The sequence below is a fragment of the Chinchilla lanigera genome, unplaced genomic scaffold (genome assembly GCF_000276665.1).
Source record: "Chinchilla lanigera isolate Chin_1 unplaced genomic scaffold, ChiLan1.0 scaffold00077, whole genome shotgun sequence".
NCBI lineage: Eukaryota > Metazoa > Chordata > Mammalia > Rodentia > Chinchillidae > Chinchilla > Chinchilla lanigera.
The window spans coordinates 5582068-5589202 of NW_004955478.1; the positions used below are offsets into that span (position 1 = coordinate 5582068).

Here is a 7135-nt window from a genome sequence, read left to right on the forward strand (position 1 = left end):
ATATACACACACACATATATACACATGTAAATTGGGTGGTTCTTTCTTCTGTCTATAACCTATTCTTTCTCGGATCGTGTCTTTTATTAAATTCCCTGCTACGGTCCTTTAAAAAAAAAACAACCTGTTTCTTTATGGACAGTTACAAAATGGGTTAAGACCTTCTCAGGGTGCTTTGCTACTACACGAGTCAGAAATCTAAGCCAGCCACAAAGATTAAAGGCCTTGAAAAAAAGTAGCCACGACTCCTAAGCCATGCCCCTTGCTAAACACAAGAACCATGTTCCTGGGTATTACCTAAAGTCCATTCTGTTCTGTCAAATCATATTTTAAATATGTTGTGCGTCTAGAGAAAACTGGAAATATCAATAAATACAAGAGGCAGGACGGGTACATGTTCTGTCTGGCTTCCAAGCTTGGATGTTTTGACGCAAGCCCTCCTTGAACGCGCAGGACCGGACGGCTGCGCGCTTTGGGAAAGTAACCCGGCGCGTCCTTCTGCAGCCCTACCCGACAGGCACTACTTCCCCTGCCCCTTCCCCAGCTGCGGAGAGGAGGCTGAGCCGGCCCAAGGAACTGACCCAGGGCCCCGCAGGAGGACACGATCAAGGCGCACGGATCCGCCTGGAGGCTGACGGCTGTGGCGAAGCGCGCGGCTTCTCGTTGCCCTTTCGGTCACATGTTCACTCATCAACAGTAATGGCATAATAAAGAGCATCGTGCAATGATGCGAATGCGAGTTTCCAAGGTTAGGATGCTGTTCTGAATACTTTAAAAAAAAAAAAAAACTAACGCAGAAACACTGCGTGTTCTGCAACAGGCCGCGAAGCTGGGACGGGGCCTCTGCAAGCGGGCGGCTCCCCAAGACGGCGTCCACCGCCGGGCAGTCCCACCCACCCGCCCAGGGGAGGGGCGCGGAGCCTCCGGGCCCCGTCGCTGTCGCCGTCACCTCCCCGCCACCGAGGGCACAGGAAGGGCGGCGGCGAGGCCGGGGCGCTCCCCTCCCACCCCGTCCGGCACGCAGATTCCTTCCCTGGCTCGCGCTTCTGGCCCACGTCACGCCGACCCGTCCCCCAAGGCTGCTTGAACTTCCCTGAGAACTTCCGCGGCCCGCCCGCCGGGGGTCCCCACTCTGCAGCCGCCTCGGGGGCGCAGGGCGCGGGGACCCCAGGGGCGCGTCCCGCAGGCCGCAGAACGGTCCCGGGCCTGCGGGCGACGCCCCTCCCCGAACGAGCGCCCCCCCGCGCAAAATTCCACGCGAGAACCTGGGAGGACGGGCCGAAGGGGGTTAAAAGCAGAAAAAAAAAGACAACCTGGCGCCCCTACACGCAAGCCTTCCGCTCCGCCGCGATGCCCCCGCCGCCGACGCCGCCAAACGGTTTCAAATCCTTGCGGGCCGCTAGGTCGCCGCCGCCCAGCAGCCCGGGGGCGGTACAACCCGGCCCCCAGTCCCCGCCCCCTGCCCCGCCCCCGGGCCGAGGCGGATGCGCGGCGCCGTTGCCGTGGCGACGCTACCGGTTGCTCCTACCACCCCCACCTTCCAAGCGAGAGGGGGGATTTCCGCCCTCGCATTTCCCGGTCCTGAGGTTGTGGACTAAGCGCTGCGCCGTTGTCCTGGAGACGCTCTGGCTCGCCGCTACCAATGCGAGCCGGCTGGGGGCGGAGTCTTCCGATCCAGCGTCTCCCCGCCCACCCACCCCAGCAGCCAGCGCACAACGCCGTTGCCGTAGCAACGCTCAAGCCCACCGCCAGGAGACCCGTGTGCTGGCCAGAAGAGCAGCTTCTCAGCCCGCCCAGGTCCAGTCACCCAAGATTGGACACTACTCCCCTCTGGCATCGTACTGAGAGAGTAGCTTGTGAATACTTTAGGGGTCGTGGTGGAAAAAGAAAATAAAGGGCAAAGAAAATGTGATTGTTGGAGAATGTTCACAGGAACTTTCAGCAATCTGGTTGTGTGTCTTCCTTTCTTTAATGTATACATTATTGTGTACAACATGATGTTTTGGAGTGTGTATATATTATGAAATAGCTTGTTCATACGCACTACTTCTTACCCATTTTGTGATAATACTAAAAAAACTGCCCCTTCGGGATTTTGAAGAATAAAAATAAGAATGGATAGGTGTGTCCATCTTCCATTATGTTGGACAGATATCGCCGTTGAAGGACTCTACACAAGTGAAACTTTACCACCGATATCTCACAACCCAGAGGTAAATAAGATACATATGTAGTCTAAAGAAAGACCCCAAATTTTGAAGATCCTGGAATAAAATATGCACACCTGTAATCCCAGGGACTCAAAAGGCTGAAGCAGGAAGAATGCAAGTTCCAGGCTAGCCTGGCAACTCAGAGATACCCTGCGTGTCTTTAAAAAGACTAGAGATATAGCTCAGCGTTCCCTAGGTTCAAGCCCCATAGGGAGGAGGTCTTTGTGTTTCCCAATTGTGTAAATTCTGTGAATAGTAACATCGAGTCCACAATGGACTTTTGCTAGTCCCAAGAAGTTGCGTTCGCTTCAAAGTAGTTTCCATGTCTGCATTACATGGAATGTAATGTGTTGTGGTATTCTTTGGTTTCTTTTACATTTCTGAAAGTTCGGTCTATATTTTTAAATAGCAGGCAGACAGCTGGGCGTGGTGGTGCAGGCCTGTAATCCCAGTCCTCCTAAGGCAGAGGCAGGAGGATTGTGAGTTCAGCCTAGCCTGGGCTACATAGTGAGTTCAGGGCCAGCTTGAATTGCACAGCGAGACCCTGTCTCAAAAAAAAAATAAAAAATAAAAATAGGTGGAAACAAAAATTGTAAAAACACTTAAATGAAATTTAGTTTACTACTGTTTTTCATCTAATTTCACAACAGGATTCCTTCTGCAGAGTCTGTAATACACTCACTGTGATGCCAAGCCTAACACTAAGCACAGCTTGAAGCATCTTTTCAATTTTCATAAAGAAAATAGAAGATTCATTCATCTGTAACTAGTTACTTTCAAGCTTCCAGAAGAAAGTTCTATTCCTTTCAAGGTGCTGTTTCAAACCCATCTCACTAGAAGTAAACATCAACAGTTCTTCATTATTTCCAAGGCAAATCATGCTATGGAAAAAAAAAAAGGGATGTAGAATGCTTTTAAGAATCTTCAACTTAAAAGCATTTTTCAACAGTTAGTTTATAACTAAGGAATGGTCTGTAATGCAGATCATTTGTACTGAAAATCAAGGAAGCAAAACCCAAGTATGCAACTGTATACTGTGACTAGTCAGTATGGGAATTGCTTGTTAGTCAAAAGATAAAAAATTTCAGAGGTGAATAATTTCAAAAGCACACTATGATGACTACAGTTAATGGCAATGTATTGCATTCTTGAAAATCCCCAAGGTGGTAGCTTTTGTAGTGTTCTCACAAAAAGGATGAGGTAGTGCCTATGTTGACTAGGTTGAGTTAGCTGTTTCACAGTGTGTACACACTCCAAAACACCATGTTGTACACAATAATATATTCAGTTTGTTACTCATTAAATGAAGACTAGCCAGATTGCTGAAAGAACATGAAAAGAATATGACAGGGCCAGGGGTATAGCTCAGTGGCACAAGCAACTGCCTGGCAAGCACAAAGTCCTGAGTTGGATTCCCAGTACCCCCCCCCAAAAAAAGTGACAAATAGTGTCTAAATAAATATGGACAGAAAAACCCTAGATGAAAAAAAAAAGGATGATCAACAGAAAAAATGTAACAAGGTCAAGTTTATCTCAGAGGAAATGAGAAAAGGAATTTTACTTCCTTAATATCTATCCTCAAATCTCTTCCAAAATAACTCTATTTTGGAAATATTGACATAGACATGAAATTATGTTATTCATCATAATATCCCTCCTCCTTTTGGAGTCAAGGTTTCAGCAACTTCAGTGTAAATTTACCTGGTAATTATAAGGATTATGAGTAACAGTCACATTTAAAAGTAAGTACAGGACACAAGAACAAATGCCAATGAATTTGGGTGATCCAAATCTGTGGTAGATTATCAAATACTTATTTCCACTCATCAGAAATAATCTGGATTAGCTATAAAGAGAAATGAAATTTGTCTTCGTAAACTGAAAATTTTGAATTGCACATTTTTAGACTATAAAATCTCATGCTAATGTAGGAAAATTGGAAAATAATGAAAGTGTTTTTGTTTTTTTGTTTTTTGGGTTTTTTCTGGTACCGGGAACCGAACTCATGACCTTGCACTTGCCAGGCAGGTGCTTTGCTGCTGAGCTAAATCCCCAGCCCCAATGAAAGGGTTAAAGAAGAAAATAAAAGTGTGTATAATCCTACCATTAAGAATAACCACTTTAATATTTTTATACACTTACTCAAATCTTTGCTACATCTATCACTATTGGTAATATCAACTTATTCCATCATCTGAATATAATTCACTTCATATGCTCCTATGATTATTAAAGTTTGTTCTTGGATATAATGTTGCAATGAATGCTGTTGAATAAATACATCTTTGGTGAAGTTTCAGCTATCTCCATCCGGGAAACTTATATACATAAAAAAGCATTAAGACTCTCTGGGAGGCTAAAGAAGGAGGATGGCATGCTTGAGCCCAGCCTGGAAAACTTAATAAGACAATGCCTCAAGATAAAAAATTTTAAAACGATTGGGGATGTAGCTCAGTGCAAAGACCCTGGATCCAATCCCCAGTACCCCTTGACCTCAGCTATTCAGAAGCCTGAGTCAGAAGGATAAATAAAAGGGCTGAAGCTTGCCTAGCATGCCTGAGGCCATGGGTTCGGATTCCAGTGCTTAAAAAAAAATTAAAAAAATAAAAAATAAATTGTGAAGTAGTATTTTGCAAATTTTACAATTCCACTCAACAGTCTTATGAGAGCTGTTGACTCACATTAACAATTATTTTGGTTCTGGGCTAATTGTATATTTAAAAGTCGTAAATCTTTTTAATTGACATTTTATACTACTAGAAATTTTTAAAATAGTTTTATTACTTTTTTATTCTTCTGTGATATTATCTCTTCTCTCTTTTATTCTGTTTTTGGATGACTTTGACATGAGATAGAGATATCCCCCAATTTTTGATTTATGCTTCAAAATTATCAGTGGATGTGTACATGGTACTTATGCATAAAGCTGACACTCTAATTAAATTTTAGTCAGTAATTCCCCATTTTGCATTAAGATACTGTGTCATCAGAATGAAATATATGAATGATTTAGCTGTGTAGATGGGAACTATCTATAAATACCAAGAATTATTAGTGTATTATTATTATTATTATTATAAAATTACACACTAGAGATAACTATCAGAAGAACTCCATAATGAGTAAATTCCTTAAACTGAATGAGAAAAGATTCAGGACTTTTTTATTTACAGACAAGAAAAGTATAAATTGCACCACAAATAGATCCAATTAAAAAGAGTGGAAACCAAGGATTAAGAGGCATGTTTTCTTTTTTTCACTACAAGAATCATTGCCTTTAATGCAGCCTGGATTCTTTCCTTATGCCGCAGCTAAGCAATGGTCACAATTCAATCCCTACTTCAGCTATGTAGCTACCTTCTCGGGGCAATTCATGCTGATGGCTGTTAGTGGAGATAAACTAGCTGTTTCTCCCTCCCCTTCACCTATAAATCTATATACCCATATCTCTCTATAGCTACACATGGAATTTTTGGAATTTTCATGTAGAGAGATAGGACACTGAGGCCTTTTTCCCAGGAAGCAGCTTTCTTAAAAAATTAAGTTGATTGTTACAATTTAGATGTACACAATGGTCATATTCATCATACAGAGTTTGTACCCACAAATGACATATATCTTAATTCTTATTTTCCCACTCCCCTCCCCTCTCTCAACCCCTTTTCCCTTCCTTATTTACAAAGCTTTGTTTCCATTTTATCCTTCTTTTGTCATTTTTTTCTCATTTTCTCTTCTTTCCTTTTCCCCTTTCCCCTCCCGAGTTCCTCTTTCCTTTTGAACAATTTCTCTTATTTCACAATATCTATTGTATATTTTGGTGCTTATTTACTTTGTTTCTCACATCAGAGAGACATCACGATATTTACACATGCAGGTCCGATTTATTTCACTTAAGAGTATGGCCTCAAGGTACATCCTTTCAGCGATAAATGTCTCAAGTGTATCTTTCTTTGTGGCTGAATAGTACTCCATTGTATTAAAAAAAACCCACATCTTTTTTTTTTTAATCTATTACTCAGTTGATGGGCATTTGGGTTATTTCCAAGATTTAGCTATTACAAACTGTGCTGATATAAACATGGGTGCTATAAACAAATATCACTGTGGTGCGATGTTTTTAATTCTTTTGGGAAGATACCAAGAAGTGGAGTAGCTGGGTCAAGTGGAACCTCTGCTCCTAGTTTTTTGAGGGATCTTTACACTGATTTCCACAGTGGTTGCACCAGTTTACATTCCCACCCACGGTGGAGAAGGGTTCCTTTTTCCCCACAGCACTACTAGAATTTGTTATTGCTTGATTTTTTAATGATAGCCTTTCTGGAGTGAGATGGAATCTCAGTGTTGTTTTAATTTGCATTTCTTGAATGATCAGTGATGTTGAACATTTTTTCACACATTTATTTGCCATTTGTATTTCTTCATCTGAGAAGTATATATTCATCTTAGATGCCTGTTTATGGATTGGATCTTTGAATTTGGGGATCTGATTTTCTTCAATTCTTTATATGTTCTAGATATCTCAGTCCTTTGTCTGAAGCACACCTGCTGAATATTTTTTCCCAGTTCGTGGGCTGTCTTTGCACTCTGTTGGTGGTTTCTTTTGCTGTGCAGAAGCTTTGTAATAACATCCCAGTTGTTGATTCTTTGCATTCATTCCCATGCAAGTGGGGTTTTATTCATGAGATCTTTTCTTACACCTATCTTCAAGAGTTCTGCTTATTCTCTCTTCAAGAGTTCTGCTTATGCTCTCTTCCAACAGCTTTAGTGTTTCTGTTTTAATATTCAAATATTTGATCCATTTTGATTTTAATTTAGCACATGGTGATAGACATGGATCTAGTCTCAGTCTTTGGCATGTGTAAAACCAGTTTTTCCAGCACCATTTATTAAAGAAGCTGTCTTTCTTCCAGTGAACATGTTTGGCC

At 42.2% G+C, this 7135-nt stretch overlaps 1 protein-coding gene across 5 annotated transcripts in view; it reads right to left on the reverse strand.

Annotated features, from left to right (window-relative positions):
* The window catches only part of Cep112 (centrosomal protein 112kDa), a 517700-nt gene extending 516143 nt beyond the window's left edge, over nt 1–1557 (reverse strand). For 3 of the 5 annotated variants that reach the window (XM_013503230.1, XM_005402140.2, XM_013503231.1), the window contains exon 1: nt 1314–1391. The gene's annotated coding sequence lies outside the window, so the exon portion shown is untranslated. Of the gene's footprint in view, nt 1–1313; nt 1395–1537 lie in introns of those variants that run through there. The other 2 variants (XM_005402141.2, XM_005402139.2) reach the window with 2 other exon arrangements.
* Nucleotides 1558–7135: the final 5578 nt, after the last annotated feature.